General features: G+C 36.4%; 1 protein-coding gene across 1 annotated transcript in view; it reads left to right on the top strand.

The window, feature by feature from the left end:
* Positions 1-695: 695 nt before the first annotated feature.
* Positions 696-18,111, top strand: part of ZC3H12B (zinc finger CCCH-type containing 12B) — a 350,988-nt gene continuing 333,572 nt past the window's right edge. The window contains exon 1 of the mRNA XM_081565546.1: positions 696-1,181. The gene's annotated coding sequence lies outside the window, so the exon portion shown is untranslated. The remainder of the gene's footprint in view (positions 1,182-18,111) is intronic.

The following is an 18,111-nucleotide window of genomic DNA, read 5'->3' as shown; positions in this document are numbered from 1 at the left end:
GTTAAGGCCTATTCAGCAGACTGTCCATTAATCATTGGAGTTATGCAGATGAGTGACATGGTCAGAGAAGCTATTTAGAAAATTCCTCCGGAAGCCCTTATGAAGGATCAGATGGCAAAGAGCGCTTCTGAAGAATAAGTTAGGAGATTCTCGGGACTGTCAGTCTCAACCATCAATGTGCCTGTGGAGGGGCCAGGAGACGGTCATAACCTAGATCCTCCAGCCTCTTTAGATTTGCAGAGCATTCTGCACCTCTCCCCACTTCACCCCTACCTTGCTGCTGCTGCTGCTGCTAAGTCGCTTCAGTCGTGTCCGATTTTGTGCTACCTCATAGACGGCAGCCCACCAGGCTCCTCTGTTCCTGGGATTCTCCAGGCAAAAATACTGGAATGGGTTGCCATTTCCTTCTCCAATGCATCCATGCATGCTAAGTCGCTTCAGTCGTGTCCGACTTTGTGCGACCCCATGGACAGCAGCCCAGCAGGCTCTTCTGGCCACGGGATTCTCTAGGCAAGAATACTGGAGTGGGATGCCATTTCCTTCTCCCACCCCTACCTTGACATCGTTCTATCTGGGCCCTAGGAAACGTGTTTTTGCGTACTTTTCTAGGTCGCAGACTGAGCTCCGAAAGCGGCGCCAGCAGTGACGGCGGTCGACGGCGGAGGCGGGGCGCATGCGCGCGGTTGCTAGGCGACAGCATTCGGGGGTGCAGCGGCTGTGTGTGTAGGCAGCAGCGCCAGAGAAGGAGGAGCACGAGGATGCCGCTGCGACCGCGGCCCCGAGAGGGAGCCGCTGCTGCTCTGTGGTCGCCAGGGCTGAGGGACGGGAATCAGGCCTGGGGATCGCGTCCCTGAGGGGGCGCGGGGCAGCGGTCCCGCCCGAGCTCGGGCCTAGTACCGCGGGGGGGTCCGGGCCACTGGGCGAGGGCCTCCCCCCATTGCCTCCCCTCGCCCCTCCACGTCGATGGTGGTGAAGTTGTCAGCGCCAGGGAGCGCAAGGCACCAGGCTGCCTCCCTTGAACCCAGTTCCTCTTGGGGCACATCTCTCGCCCCGGCTGTCGGACACCTGCGCCGCCGCCTCCTCTAGCCCGCTGAGCCCACCCCTGGCGGCGGGCGGGGGAGGGGCTCCCCCTGCAGGGGCTGTGTCAGCTGGGCGACGACGGGGACCGTAGGAGAGTAGGGGTGAGTAGTAGCACCGCACTCGCCCGGTGCTGGGGCACCTTTCTGGCCTCCGGGGCCCCGGGAAGAGACTGAAGCGCTGCTTTCTCCTGCAGACGCTTCTGATGCCTCTGCTACGTATCTGCTCGCGGTTACCTATTCCCTTCGAGGTAGTTTTCCTTCCAAAAAGCATCACTTTCTGGTCTAAACCTGGGCGTCCAGGAACGAGAGGTCGGTGCTTAAGGCCTGGCTTTGCTTCTTAGATGCTGTGGATGCTGATAAATCTACGTACAATCATGCAGCCTGGTCCCTAATTCGGGGACAGATGTTTCCAGTGCTATGCTTGCCCCTTTCCCTCACTCTTCCTCTCAGGAGGCTGTCTAACCTCAGGCTTCTCTGGAGCCAATTCTCAGGCTGCTGTGGCTCCATGCCTCAAGGCTTGAACAGGCAGCTGGCATGGCCCCTTACTTTTCAGTTTTCTTGCTACTTTTGAGGTGAGAGCCTTTAAAAGCCTTGTGCCTGGCTTCTGGCTTCTGATGTGTACAAGTTAGGAAAACAGTACTTATGTTAAATAATACTAATAAAACAAACTAGCAAACACATACCCCACTTGACTTCCAGAGTGGCATCAAACTTGAAGAAAAGGAGACGAAGAGTGACTGATAACAGGACAAACAAGCTTTACAAACTACTTTTTATCCAGAATGACATATTTATATAAAAATAAGTATGATTAAGAAACCTAAAATGTCCCTAATAAAAGTGAGGTTGTATTATGATATATCTGTTCTTCTTGAGGTAGCCTGTGGTTGAGAATTGTTACTCCAAAAAACATTGATATGAGGAACCTGAAGTGATATTTTGGACAGAGTAATTAGATGAGGATCTAAAGTTGTCGGTACTTCAAAAAAAATGATATTATCTTTGAGCAGTGAAGTTGTTTCTTTAAGAGCAAATGGTTGAAAAAAATTACAGTTCTCAGTTGACCCCTTTCAAAAGCAGACTGAATTTAGATTAACTAGTAATTTTTATTATAAGGTACTTCTGTGTGCAGACAATGAAAGATGGGTTCCTTCTTTTATTTGGCTCTCTTCCCTCCCTGCTGATTTTTAAGCCATTCCAGGTTTCTTTTATTTGAAAAAGAAATGCAATAATAAAAATGCTAAATTTAGTTTTGGGTAAAAGCTAAAAGATTTTTTAAAAGGATATAGATGTCATTTGTGATTAGGTAACTTTAGAGAATCAGTCAAGACTGACATCTCCTATAGTTTTGGGTAAAATGCTTTTCTTTGGAAGCTTTCATGTTGTTTCAAGTTCTCTTGGGTAGGGGTTAAAACAGGATGTAATTCTGAGTATCAGTGCAAAATAATCTTGGACCTCAGCTAGTATTGTTTATTTTATGCATGAATTGGCAAACTGATGTGCTTCTTGGTGCTATTAATAGATTCCAACGTTAGAAATATTTTTGTTTTGGAAAAGTTCTTGATGAATTCAATCTGAATTATTTGAAACAATAATGTACCACGTGGATACTTGCTGTTCATCATCACCTACTGTTAGAAACAGGCAGTAATTTGAATCTAACTTAAAATTCTATTGTAATGAGTATGGCTATGAAGGCACCACATACTCAAGAGTATCTATCTATCTATCTGTGTTGTCATAGCCACTTTATAAGATAATAGTAACAGTTCATTTTGCCAGGCTTTTGACCAGTGAACTCTAGAATGAATTTTTTTTAGATTGACTTTGAACAAGTTTTCCTTTTCTATGAGTGCCCATTACTATACTAGGTACTGTGGAGAACAGAACAGAAACAGGTTCTGGGAGATAAGTTGCTTACCCATTGGAGAAAGAAAAGACATACATGAGTTATCATGATCAACAAATGGAGCATAGAATAGTACAGAATAAGAACTAAAAGGATTAAGAGTAACAGGAGATCTTTGGAGACCAGTGCTTGTCTGAGAAGGCATTATAGAGAAAGTCTTGATTTGTTTTATTGTAAGTGTAGACTGTTGGAAAGGGAGGAGTTCAGCACAGCATGAGCTAAGACACTTGATTTTCAAATCTTTGTGCAAATTGTTCTCCTGGATAAACCTTAAAGGTGGAGGAGGGGATTGTCAGTGGCAATTAACTGCATTGTAGTGGGCATAGTTTTATGTCAAATTACATACCTTTATTAAATTAAATGTCAATACTTTTTCAAATGTATACACTATAGAAGTCAGACTTAACATAATCCTATTTCCTTGGGCAAACTTTTCACTGTCTCCTAAGACTGTTAAAATATAAGTGTTTTGTACAAGATTGACCTGATTAGTCAACTTTAGATTAGTAATAAAGTAAATTGGGGAAATTCTATAAACAACATAAATTTTGGTCCATTAAAACACATGATAGCTTAATTTTTAGTACAGCTCATTAACACTACTATTTCTACTGTTTTCTAAAAACAAGGGGAATATGTCAGAGTCCTGAAAATTGATGTCTGTCAAAGTTTTAAAATGATGTCATTAATAATCGGTGACTAGTGTGTGTTAGTTGTTCAGTCATGGCTGACTCTTTGCGACCCCATGAACTGTAGCCTGCCAGGCACCTCTGTCCATGGGATTTTTCCAGCAAGAATACTGGGGTGGGTTGCCATTTCCTTCTCCAGGGGATGTTCCCAACCCAGGACTCGAATCTGTGTCTCCTGCATTGCAGGCATATATTTTTTTTTTTTTTTTTTTTTTACCATCTGAGCCACCAGGGAAGCTCCAATCAGTGATTAACATCAGTGTTTAAACTCCAAATATAAACCTCTGCAACACTTACAGTGTTTTTCTAACCACTGCCGCTGTGTTGAGAATCAGTTACATGACTAGTCTTCTGGGTTTTTGTCAGCCATTGTAAGTTGATGTCTGTGTGTGTGTGTGTGTGTGTGTGTGTGTATAAAACAAGATAATATGGTGTAATTGTTACATCAAGAAAGAAGTATGCACCCCACAAACAGAAACTTGCATATTAGAATTCTAAATACGAAGAATTTTCCAGTTAATTCACAGATTTACTCTAAGGTAAAATGTACCCAAACTTGATATTTTTTTGAGGCTTCTATGCTGTTGGTGTTCGGTTCTTTGTGACCACGTGGACTATAGCATGCCAGGCTCCTCTGTCCTCCACCATCTCTCAGGTTTGCTAAAATTCATGTCCATTGAGCCTGTGATGCTGGCTAACAATCTCATCCTCTGCCGCCTCCTTCTCCTTTTGCCTTCAATCTTTGCCAGCATCAGGGTCTTTTCCAATGAGTCAGCTCTTCGCATCAGGTGGCCAAAGTATTGGAGCTTCAGCTTCAGCATCAGTCCTTCCAATGACTATTTAGGGTTGGTTTCCTTTAGGATTGGCTGGCTTGATCTCCTTGCAGCCCAAGGGACTCTCAAGAGTCTTTTCCAGCACTGCAATTCAAAGGCATCAATTTTTTGGTGCTCAGCCTTCTTCATGGTCCAACTCTCACATCTGTGCTTGACTACTGGAAAAACCATAGCTTTGACTATATGGACCTATGTCAGCAAAGTGATGTCTCTGCTTTTTAATATGCTGTCTAGGTTTGTCATAGCTTTCCTTCCAAGGAGCTTCTATATATCATCATATATCTTTCATTTGGTATCTTTTGGCTACCAGTAATAGTTTTCTCTGATTGTAGTTATTACTGATAAACCCTAATTTAAGGTATCTAATAATTTCAACAAATATAATTCTTTTGAGGATCCTCTGCTTAAGATGTCAGCTGTTAGTTAAATAAACAATAGCTTATGACTTCTAAATAGTTACTAGAGAACAGAATGGCCCACACAGACACAGTCAATGAATACTGATCATTGTTGGAGATTAACAAGCTAGTAGATAGCAAAATATTTTCAGAAGGCATTGGGGTCTCCTTTGCTAAGCACTATTGCACATTTCTGTTCTTAGCTGCTTATGCTGATATCAAAAGGGAAGATCTTTGGAAAGAGAACTGGTAAATCTAAATGATAGAGAAACTGTTGAGAAAGTTAGAATTACTTCATATGCCAAGTTCTAAGTACTATGGTGGTTTAAGGCAGGTACATATCTTAGTTATATTGCTAAATGTGGTAGCTGTATGTGAAATAGGGTATGGAATTGTTAGTTTTGTTACTGTATAATAGACAAGTCTTGATATTTTTATCACTCTGCTACTGAGTCTGAAGGTAGAGCACTGAGTACCAATAGTGTATCCGTAAGTTATAATTTTCTTTAAATATGTAGTTTTTAAACTGCTATCATATTATTAAGTATGATCTTTATTATGTCAATGGATTGAAAAATTTCCCAGCTGAGTACATCTCTATATTTTATTGTGGAAGCTTATGGGAAAATGGCTTTTACCCAAGAATTTAATTTTGGAGTATATTTTCTGGAACATAACCTTTTTCACAAAGTGAAAAATACCCACAGCCAATTCAGTATAGGAAGAAAAGTGACGATTAGAGTTTCTTCTTAAAGTATGGTACCTACAAATGAAATAAAAGAAAATCTTCATATATAAGATGTAAACAAATATTCACAGGAACTGTCTCACATATAGTTATCATTCTTTTAGTATCATAGCTTATATTATGAATTGTTAACTGTCTTTGAACTGTTGGCACCCAAAAGATTCCACGTTATTAAGTCATTCCTGTTTTCTTAATATACCTCAGGAATTTGATGGTGAAACTTTGTTACTGAAAGATAAGCTTTTTGTAGCAATTTTAAAATGCAGTAAATGTTAACTGAAAACCTGAAATTGAATTTTGATATGATTAATAATGAGGAAAATGAATGTATTCTAACAATCTTCATTAAAATATTTTGTATGATATCAGTAATCTTCATAACCTTTCAGAGTCCTGAATTATGTCTCCTTATTATGTTCACTTTCTGTATCTCATTTCCACTTTTCCTAACCATTGCATATATTGGTTTGTTTTCACTCTCAATTATGAGCTGCTTTTTTAGCTCCTAAGTGAGTTTTACAAAATACATTTATATTTTTAAAATGTTATTTAGGAAAGATTTTCTGTCATAGTCTCAAAGGCTGGATCCATGTCAGATAAACTGCACTTGAAACTGGATGATTTAACTGGAAGGAGCCAAGAAGACTAGCCCAAGTTATTTTAAAATACTGTATCTAACTCAGGCAACTTTTGAATTGCCTGTATGTTTACTTCAAAAATAATTTCCTTTATTGTATGAAGGAAAAAGTCAGAAGTTAGTTACTTCCAGATTAAAATTATGGATCCTTTCATTCAGATGATGATTCCAAGTTCTTCATTGCATTTTTATAATCTAAACATTACATTTTAATCATATAGATACGTTTTTTCTAATTTAAAATTAAAAGGTATATCTTCTCTATTTTTCCATTCTGTCTTATTGCTAGATTTTATGTTTATACAGTATCTTTCAACTGAGAAATTAAAAGCATTCCTTTTACATTTTGTGACATTTGTTATCATTCATTTGGAGCTACTTTTATTTTTCTTTCAAATTGAAAACTAGTTGGCATAATCAGGTGTGACACAAGTAATAAGTTTGATACCACAAGTCATACATAAGCTAGTCTCATCACTTATTAGTTGCTGTTTGCTTTTTGCAGGGCTAGGCATATATAGTATACTAATTCATTTAATTGTTATTGAGTTTAAATGTGTACACAGGCTTTTCTGTTACTTTTCCTGTGTACTTTCAAGGCTATCATTATAATCTGGGTTGTTTTTGCTTATATGGGTTGTGTTATTATTGCTACTGTATTGGTACACATGTCTGTGATTCCCTAAGGGAAGAAGTAAGGGTATAATAAATGAGTATTAGATTTTCTGTGTTTCAAAATTTTCTTAATTTGTAATAAGAATAGTCCTAAAATGATTGAAGTTTTGAATTTTAGAATATTTTTATGAACTGCAGCTGTGCAATTGTGCATAACTTGTGCACATAGTAACTAGAACTAGGTTAAACAAAGTATTACCCTTAGGAATTTTGCTTTATTAAATAGATGGGAGTGGTTTGTAGCTAGTATATCAGTGAATTATATGTTATGAGATATTCATAAAGTATTTAAATGTGGTTGGAAGCACTTTTTCTTTGAAGTAATTTTATATCTTCTCTATCTTGTTTACACTATTTATTTGCTTATCACTCTTCTTAAATAATACTAAGGTTGATTTAGTCTCAGCCCCTTTCTGAATTATCACAAATTCTGAATCACTGGGGTCTCAGTTACAATAAAACAAAATTTCCTTAATTCAGAACCCCAGTCAAAATTTGTTATAGCCTGGTTATTGTAGTCATGCTAAAAATATATTTTTAAGGGTGTTTACTCCATGGAGAATCAGCCAGAATCCTATCAGAGATTAGGAAATAGCATTTTTTTTTTACTGGCTATTAAAACATTTATATTTAATTCAAATAAGTGCTGAGATGGATAAATGTTGGAACATCTAGATTTTATGTATTTAAAAATGTCTTCTAAGTGCTCTATTGAATATGTAAGAGTTAGGATATTAATTGCATTCAACTCTTTAAAGAAAAGGGAATTGAATCTCAGTTAACAATTTGAACGAAATTAGGGTAATAGTTACAGTGGACTGGTTTCATATGTTTTAAAAACTACAGTGGCAGTATTATTTGAATGTAAATTCTGTGATTTTATAAATTCTTCTTATTAATCCATCAGATTAAGAAAGTAGTGTTTATTTAAAAGTTACACTGAGTAGTTTAGATATGCTAATGGCATTATAATAACTCTGAAAATAGTAAAACTTCAGGAACTCCTTCACCAGTTCTGAATTAATAATTATAAATGCATACATGTGAATTGATACAGATTTGTTCTGTTTATGTTATGATGCAATAAGCTGTAAAAAAACAGCATATTTTGCATTTAGAAATGAAATCCTTCCAACAAGAAGCTGGAATGAGTGTCAAAGTTAACCAAGACTGAGCAACTCCCTAATAATGGAGTTGTTAGGGGTTTCTTATTTGCTATTGAGTCTTTTGGGGAAGGGAAAAAAGCTAATTCTCTGCTTCAGTGCCTTTTACAGTAATGACAGTTTGTCTCTATTGTGTAATTCATTGCTCTTCACTTATGGATGTTAGATTTTCAGAGTAAGAGCAAAGGAAGCAGTAACACAGAGTTCATTGGATCAACTAGAATTAAAAAAAAATAGCTCTCTGGAATTTTTTAATTAATTAGAACTCTCATCTCCCACCCCCTTTGCCATTATGGATGAAAGGAAGAGAGACAGAGTATTCTATGCAAACATAGCCAAACATCCAATGCATAATGGGAATTAGTGAAATCTGTTTAATGATTAATAGTTTTCACTAACAAAAGGGGGCAGAAGCTTAGAAAAAAAAATAAAACCATTTGATTTTTGGAAGGTAAATGTTGTATTTCCATTAATGAATGTTTCTAATCCAGGTAGTCCCAGAGACTTTAGTTAACTAAAAGCTATTGAATAGAATATCTTGGTTAATGATTTTTCTAATTAACTACAGATTAATTCAAGTATATAATAAAACTGGGACAAGGATACTTTGCATAACATGTCTAGAGCTTTAATTTGTGCAAAATGTTGTTTGTTGACCACTGATCCAGTTGTGTCTGTCTTGATTAAGGATTTTTGGTTGCAAATAACAAAGATCTACTGCAAACTAAGTGAAAACAAAACAGTAATTTATGTTAAAGATATAAGAGGTTCTCATGGAACTCAAGGGCAAAAAATATAGCCCAGGCACATGAGAGAGAATAACTAGGAATGAAAAGCTGACAATGGCCATGGGAGTTTTCCACCTTCTTTTCTCCTTCCCCATCCCTGGAACCAAAGGGTCTCCAGTTTTTATCAGTTTCTTTCAACTTATATGCTTTATTCTTCTCACTCCCTCAGCACCTAGCCAAATAGGGATTATCCTAGAGCTCCCAAGTTTACATATTCTAAATGTAGGCAATCAGAGTGTTCTTGCCTAGAGAATCCCAGGGACGGGGGAGCCTGGTGGGCTGCAGTCTACGGGGTCGCACAGAGTCAGACATGACTGAAGCGACTTAGCAGCAGCAGCAGCAGCAGCATTTCTGAATTCTAATTCCCAGTTCTGATTGACCCAGTTTGGGCCAGATGTCAACCCAGAATTTGATTATCTACTACTAGGAGGGGCGAGATTATGAGGTATACACATAGCTATTAGGCCCCCTCCCTGTGAAAGGACATAAAGTTCCTACAGCAAGGAAGGTTGTAGGCTGAACAGATTATCAAATGGTATCTACCATGGAGTATAATCAGGTGTATAGAACATTTGCCATATGCTTAACTTCATTCATAGAACAAGATATCATATTATCTAGTCTCTTCATATTAGGGAGAAGAAATTTGAGGCCTAGAGATGATTTTTAAAAATTATTGAAGGTCACATGAGAAGTTATGACTGAATCCTAAGTTTTTGGTTTCTATTAATAGTTTTTTCCTAAATGCTACCAGCCGTGTAACCAGAGTATCTAATAAAATTGTAATATACTTTAAAATGCATACAATATAAGGTAATATTTGATTGCTATTTTGTCTAAGCAAAATAAATATAGAAGAAAATCAAAATAATACTCTCTTGTCATTTCAGTGAAGCAGAAGACACCAAAAGTCCATGGGTTACATCCTTTTTTTTTTTTTTTTAATAAAGTAACTTTTTAAAAGAAGCATAAAAACAGAGGGTGATTTTGAAGAGCAAATAAATGGACTATATGGTTTAATGTTATTAGGCAGAAACAGTCATATAAATATGATATTTTGCCTACTGGGAAATCTAGATCATAAACTGAATCTGTTTTTCCCCTTTTGATCTATTCATTCATTTAATGTTTATTTATTGAACATCTTTCATGTGCTCAGTCATGTTTTAGGCACTGGGGATACAGTGGTGAACAGAACAAAGTTCCTGCTCTCAATGGAGTTTGCATTCTAGAGGATGATGCAAGCAGTGAATAAATAAATAAATAATGTATAACGTCAGAATAATAAGGGCTGTGAGGCTGATGAACCAAGATAAAAAAAGGGGATAAATTTAGTTCGTGAGCTAAACTTAAAAAAAGAGGGGGGGATAAAGAATAAATAAATAACACTGATCAGGAAACATACCTTTGATGAGGTGATATTGAGCAAAGACTTGAATGAAGGAGGGCATGTGAATTTCAAGAAGAAGAGCATTTTAGACAGAACAGAATGTGAAAGGCCCTGATGTGGGAGCTTGCTTGACATGTTCAGGAAACAGCAAGGAGACCAATGTAATAGTGTGTATATGTGTATATACATGTATTGTTGTTGTTGTTTAGTTGCTAAGTCATTTCCAACTCTTTTGTGACCCCACGGACTGTAGTGCCCAATGGGATTTCCCAGGCAACAAAACTGGAGTGGATTGCCATTTCTTTCTTCAGGGGATCTTCCCGGCCCAGGGATTGAACCCACGTCTCCTGCCTTGGCAGGTGGATTCTTTATCACTGAAACATCAGGGAAGTGCCATATACATGTAAACATATATATATATATATATATATATATGTATATATATATATATATATATATATACACATATATAAAATACATATATACATATACACACATGTAAACATATATATATATATATATATTTGAAATAATTTCAGATGCATAGGAAGTTGTTGTTGGAACATTTTTTGATTATTCATTTAATCTCCTTACTAGTTATAGGTCTGTTCAAATTATCAGTTTATTCCTGATTTAGTCTTGGTAGGTTATATTTTTTCTTTTTAGCAATTTATCCATTTCTTCCAGGTTATCGAGATTGTTGGCATGTAATTGTTCTTAGTAGCCCTTTATGATCTCTTTTTTGTTTTGTTTTTAAAAAATTTATTTATTTTTAATTGAAAGATAATTGCTTCCTAATATTGTGTTGATTTCTGCCGTACAACAACCGGATCAGCCATTGTTTGTTGTTCAGTCACCCAGTCATGTCTGACTCTTTGCAACTCCATGGACTGCAGCACACCAGGCCTCCCTGTCCCTCACCATCTTCCAAAGTTTGCCCAAGTTCATGTCCATTGCATTGGTGATACCATCCAGCCATCTCATCCTCTGATGCCCTCTTCTCTTCTGCCCTCAATCTTTTTCAGCATCAGGGTTTTTTCCAGTGAGTTGGCTGTTCGCATCAGATGACCAAAATACTGAAGTTTCAGCTTCAGCATCAGTTCTTCCAATGACTTCAGGGTTGATTGCCCTTAAGATTGACTGGTTTGGTCTCCTTGCTATCCAAGGGACTTTCAGGAGTCCCTTTACAACTTCACAATAGTGTGTTGGTTTCTTCTGTACAATAACTGAATCATCCATAATTATACTTGTATCCCCTCCCTCTTGAGCCTCCCTCGCCTCCCCTCATCCTACCCCTATAGATCATCACAGAGCACCATTCTGGGCTCCCTGTGTTATATAGCAACTTCTCACCAGCTATCTATTATCTCCTATAATTTTAATTTATGTGACATCAGTTTTGGTTGTAATATCTCCTCTAGAATTTCTTTTTTTATAATTTTATTCTTCTATTTTCCTTAGTTACTCTGGCTGAAGGTTTTAAAATTTTATTTTCATTTCAAAAGAACAAACAATATTTTCTATTGTTTGTTTCATTTATCCATGCTTTGGTATATGCTTTGCAAATATTTCCTCCCATTCCATAGGTTGCCTTTGAATTTTTTAAATTGTTACTTTTCCTGTGTAGTTTTTAAATATGATGTAGTTCTACTTGTTGATGTCTGTTTTTATTGCTTGTGCTTTTAGTGTCATACCAAAATCACTGCCCAGTCCAATATTAAGGAGTTTCTTCCCTATGTTTTCTTCTAAGAGTTTCAGGGTATCAGGTCTTATGTTTAATTTTTTACCCTATTTCAAGTTAATTTTTATGAGTGGTATAAGATAGGGACCCAATTTAATTTTCCTAATAAAATTTGCTGACCATACTTTCTTTCTTCATTGAGTGTTTTTGGAACCTGTGTCAAATATTGGTTGATCATATATGTGGAGTTTATTTCTGGGCTCTCAATTCTATTCTATTGGTCTGTGTGTCTACGTTATGCCAGTCTCATACCATTTTGATTACTGTAACTTTGTAGTATAGTTTGAAATTAGGAAGTGTGATTATTTCATCTTTGTTCTTTTTTCTTATGATTGTTTTGGCTATTTAGAGTCTTTTGTGGTTCCACAAAAATGTTATGATTTTTTTCTACTTCTGTCAAAAATGTCATTGGAATTTTGATAGAGATTATATTTAATCTACAGATGGCTTTGGATACTTGGGCATTTTAACACTCTTAATTCTTCCAATCCATGAACACAGGATAGATATCTTTCCATTTGTTTCTGTCTTTTCAATTGCTTTCATTAAGGTCTTATAGTTTTCATTGTACGTATGTTTCCTAAAGAGAGTTGACCCTTGAAAAATGTGAGTTTGAACTGTGCAGATCCACATACATGAATTTTTTTAATAATAAATGCTACAATACAACATAATCTACAATTGGTTGAATCCATGGAGGTGGAACATGGGGTTACAGAGGAACAACATACATGGAGGACATACATCTATAAGCTATATGCAGGCTTTTGGCTGCACAGGGCATCAGTACCACAACCCCATGTTGTTCAAGGGCCAACTGTATTTCACTGCTTTTGATAATGTTGTAAATGGGTTATCTTTTTTTCAGATGTTTTGTTGTTAGTGTATAGAAATGAAACTGATTTTATATGTTGATTTTGTATCCTACGACTTCACTGAATTTGTTGATTAGGTCCAATAATTTTGTGGCTGACTCTTTAGAATTTTTCTAAGTACGAGATCATATCATCTGCAGAAAATCATAATTTTCCTTTTTCCTTTCCAATTTAGATTCCTTTTATTTTCTCTCTTTTTTATTTTTTAAATTATGAAAATATTATAACACATTGATAGGAGACTTGGCAAATACAGAACAAGGTTACATATTGTTCCAGTATATATTACACTTGTATTTATGTAGATAATTTAAGATTTTTAGTTGGAGTTTTAATATTAAACTCTCAAAAATAAAAAGAATGAATAAAAAATATGAATAGAAAATCATAATTTTCCTTTTTCCTTTCCAATTTAGATTCCTTTTATTTTCTCTCTTTTTTATTTTTTAAATTATGAAAATATTATAACACATTGATGGGAGACTTGGCAAATACAGAACAAGGTTACATATTGTTCCAGTATATATTACACTTGTATTTATGTAGATAATATAAGATTTTTAGTTGGAGTTTTAATATTAAACTCTCAAAAATAAAAATAATGAATAGACAGAAAAGTAAAATGATATGATGGTGGTGGTTTAGTTGCTAAGCCATGTCCGACACTTTGCGACCCCATGGGCTGTATGTAGCCGGCCAGGCTCCTCTGTTCATGGAATTCTCCAGGCAAGAATACTGGAGTGGGTTGCCATTTCCTTCTCCAGGGGATCTCCCCAACCCAGGAATCAAACATGAATCTTCTGCATTGCAGGCAGATTCTTTACCAACTGAGCTACAAGGAAAAATGATATAGTAGACCTGAAAAGCACTATGAACCAATTCAACATAATTACAATTTATACAATTTTCACACAACATCAGGATACAGATTCTATTTAAATTACCATAAACTGTAAACCAGGAGACACTGGAACATATCCAGGGACATAACACAAAGTGCAGAAATTTCATGGTCTCAAGGTCTGGAAATCATACAGAATCTGTACTCTTAGAACTGTGGAGTTATGTTAGAAATCAATATCAGAAGATATTTGAAAATAACTCTCATATTTTCAAGTGCAGTGTGATACTTACCAAGAAAGATCTTTGACTTAGCCATTGAAAGCCTCAATAAAGTTAAAAGACTGAAAATACAGAGGGTGAATGCAGGGAAGAAAGTATTCAAATGAGAAATTAATATCAAAATGAGAAATTAATACTTAAGATACTTTTAAAACCCTGTGTATTTTGAAATTAAATACCTACTTTTAAATGATGAGTGTATCTAAGAAGCCATAACAAGGAAAATTAGAAAATATTTTTAATAGAATAAAAATATAAAGAAAATTTATTAGAATTTGTTCCTTGCATCTGAAACTTCTCAATGCAAATAAATACAATGTGGAATATTTAAAAAGGCATGAAAACAAATAATGGACACTAGCAGAAAATTTTGTGAAACTTGAACAAAATCTGTACTTTAGTTAGTAATACTGTATCACATGTTATTTTCCTGTTGTTATTTTTTAAACAACATAATATTTCTTTATATTCTTGGAACTGGATTAGAGGTTTCAAATCTCATTCAATTTTTTTTAAATCACTAAAATAATAAGTATTTTAGACTTTTAGCAGTAATAGTAGATGCCAGAATACATGGAACTATATCAAAATGTTGAGTGAATATAAATTAGAAATCTAGCATTTTGTTCATACTTAGTCAAACAAGTAGAACCAAAATATCATACATTTTTCAGCTAAGCAAAAGTTCATGTTTTATAAAATATACATATTATATTGTAACCCCCAAACAATCACTTTCTATGATCCTATTACCATTTTCTTAATTGTTTTGGGCTTATTTTTTGTAGGCCTTTTCTCTTGTGTTTCTTGCCTAGAGAAGTTCCTTTAGCACTTGTTGGAAAGCTGATTTGGTGGTGCTGACTTCTCTTAACTTTTACTTGCCTGGAAAGCTTTTGATTTCTCCATCAAATCTGAAGGAGAGTCTTGCTGTGTAGAGTATTCTTGGTTGTAAATTCTTCCCTTTCATCATTTTAAATGTATCGTGCCATTTCATTCTGGCTTGTATAGTTTCTGTTGAGAAATCAGCTGATAACCTTATGGGAGTTTGCATGTATGTTATTTGTTGTTTTTCCCTTGTTGCTTTTACTATTTTATCTTTGTCTTTAATTTTTGTCAGTTTGATTACCGTGTGTCTCAGTGATTCCTCTTTGGGTTCATCCTGCCTGAGAGTATCTGTGTTTCCTGAACTTGGCTGACTATTTCCTTTACCATGTTAGGGAAGTTTCCAGCTATTATCTTTTCAAATTCTCTCTGGTCCTCTCTCAGTCTCTTTTTCTGGGACACCAGTGATGTGAATGTTGGTGCATTTAATGTTGTCCCAGAGGTCTCTTAGGCAGTTTTCATTTTTTTCAATCTTTTCTCTATATTCTGTTTTTCAGCAGTGATTCCCATCATTCTTTCTTCCTTCCAGGTCACTTATCTGTTCTTCTGCCTCAGTTAGTCTGCTACTGATTCCTTCTAGTGTATTGTTCATCTCTGTTTGCTTGTTCTTTATTTCCTCTAGGTCTTTGGTAAACATTTCTTGCATCTCTTCCATTCTTTTTCCAAGATTCTGGAATATCTTCACTATCATTATTATGAGTTGTTTTTCTGAATGGTTGCCTATCTCCACTTCATTTATTTGTTTTTCTGGGGTTTTATCTTTTACCTTCATCTGAGACATAATCATCTGCCTTTTCATTTTGATTAACTTTCTGTGATGTGGTTTTTGTTTTGATGGCTACAGCTGTTGGATTGTAGTTCTTCTTGCTTCCTCTGTCTGCTCTGTAGTGGATGCAGCTAAGAGGCTTGTATAAGGGGTTGGCAGTGGGAAAAACTGGGTCTTACTCTGGTGGACAGAGCCCTGTCCAATAAACTGTAATCTGATTGTCTGCTGATGGGTGGGGCTGTGCTCCTTCTCTGTTAGTTGTTTGGCCTGAGGCAACCTAACCCTGGAGTCTACAGGCTCTATGGTAGGGTTAATGTTGACCTCCAAGAGGGCTCATGCCAAGGAGCACCTCCCAGGACTGCTGCTGCCAGTGCCCCCATCCACATGGCAAGCCACTGCTGACCCACACCTCTGCAGGAGACCCTCTAACACTATCAGGTAGTTCTGGTTCAGTTTTCTGTGGGGTCACTGATCATTTTCCTTGGGTCCTGGTGCACAAAACATTTTGTTTGTGCCCTCTAAAAAGAGTGGAGTCTCTGTTTCTCCCAGTACTGTAGAAGTCCTGTAGTCAAATCCCACTGGCCGTCAAAGTCAAATTCTCTGGGGATTCCTAGTCCCTTTGCTGGATCCCCAGGCTGGGAGGCCTGATGTAGGGCTCAGTACCTTTACAACAGTGGGAAGACTTCTTTGGTATTATTGTTATCCAGTTTGTGGGTTGCCACCTGGTGGGTATAAGATTTTATTTTTTGTGATTGCACTCCTCCTACCAACTTGTTGCTTCTTCTCCTTTGTCTTTGGACATGGGATATCTTTTTTGGTGGGATCCAGTATTCTCCTGCTGATGGTTGTTCAGTAGATAGTTTTGTTTTCAGTGTTCTTGCAGGAGAAAATGAGTGCACGTCCTTCTACTCCACCATCTTGAACCAATCCCCTCCATTTATATTTATTTTTGTCTTGTCTAATTGTTTTATAGGGAGGACTAACAGTAGTATATTGAGTAAGAGTGGTTTGAGTGGGCATCCTTGGCTTTTTCCTGATCTTTTTTTTTTTTGGTTAGTTTATTTATCTATTTTTTAACTTTACAGTATTGTATTGGTTTTGCCATACATTGACATGAATCCGCCATGGATATATGTGTGTTCCCCTTCCAGAACCCCCCTCCCACCTCCCTCCCCATCCCGTCCCTCTGGGTCATCCCGGTGCACTAGCCCTGAGCACCCTGTATCATGCATCGAACCTGAACAGGTGATTCATTTCACATATGATAATTTACATGCTTCACTGGCATTCTCCCATATCATCCTGCCCTCACCCTCTCTCATAGAGTCCATAATACTGTTCTATACATCTGTGTCTCTTTTGCTGTCTTGATCTTAAATGAAAAGCTTTTAAATTTTCACCATTTAGTGTAGTGTTAGCTGTGGGTTTATCATATGACCTTTATTCTATAGATGTATGTTCCTTCTATATTCAGCTCACTGAAGATTTTAATTAAAAATAGGTATTATAATTCAACAGGTGCTTTTTTCTGCTCTTTCAAGATAATCATATAATTCTATTTTTTCTGTTAATATGGTGTATCACGTTTATTCACTTGCCTAACTGAACCATCCTTGCATTCCATGGATTAATCCCAGTTGGTTATGATATATAATTCTTTTAATATATTGTTGAGATCAGTTTGCTGATATTTTGTTGAGAATTTTTGTGTCTGTGTTCATCAGGGATATTGGTCTATAGTTTTCTTGTAGAGTCCTAATCTGACTTTGGTATTGGAGTAATGCTGGCCTTGTAAAATGAATTTAAAAGTGTTTCTTCAGCTTTGTTTTTTGAAAGGGTATAAGAAGGATTGATATTAATTTTTATTTTAATGTTTAGTAGAATTCATTCATGATGCCATCTGGTCCTGGGGTTTTCCATGTTTGGAGGTTTTTGATTACTGATTCAATCTCCTACTCATTATTGGTCTGCTTATCTTTTCTATTTCTTCCTTAGTCAGTCTTGGTAGGCTGTATATTTTGGAAAATTTATCCATTTCTTATAACTTCTCCAAGCTTTGGCATATACTGTTCATAGTAGTCTCTTATGATCCTATGTATTTCTGTAATATCAGTTGAATATCAGTTGAATATCTCCTCTTTCATTTTTGATTTTATTTATTTGAATCTTCTTTTTTTTATTAGTTTAGATAAGGTCTGTGAATTTTTTTTGTTTTTCAAAAAATAGCTGTTTCATTGTGTTTTTTCTATTGTTTTTCAGGTCCGTTTCATTTATATCTGCTGTAATATTTTGCTAAATTTGAGCTTAGTTATTTCTTTGTATAGTCTCTTGATGTATATAGTTTGTTTGTTTTCAGCTACACCACATGTCTTAGGGATATATTAGTTCTCTAACCAGGGATGGAACACAGGCCCTT

Source organism: Giraffa tippelskirchi, chromosome X (assembly GCF_054371585.1).
Source record: "Giraffa tippelskirchi isolate mGirTip1 chromosome X, T2T-mGirTip1v1.2.pri, whole genome shotgun sequence".
Lineage (NCBI taxonomy): Eukaryota > Metazoa > Chordata > Mammalia > Artiodactyla > Giraffidae > Giraffa > Giraffa tippelskirchi.
This window is presented reverse-complemented; position numbering and strand designations above follow the sequence as displayed.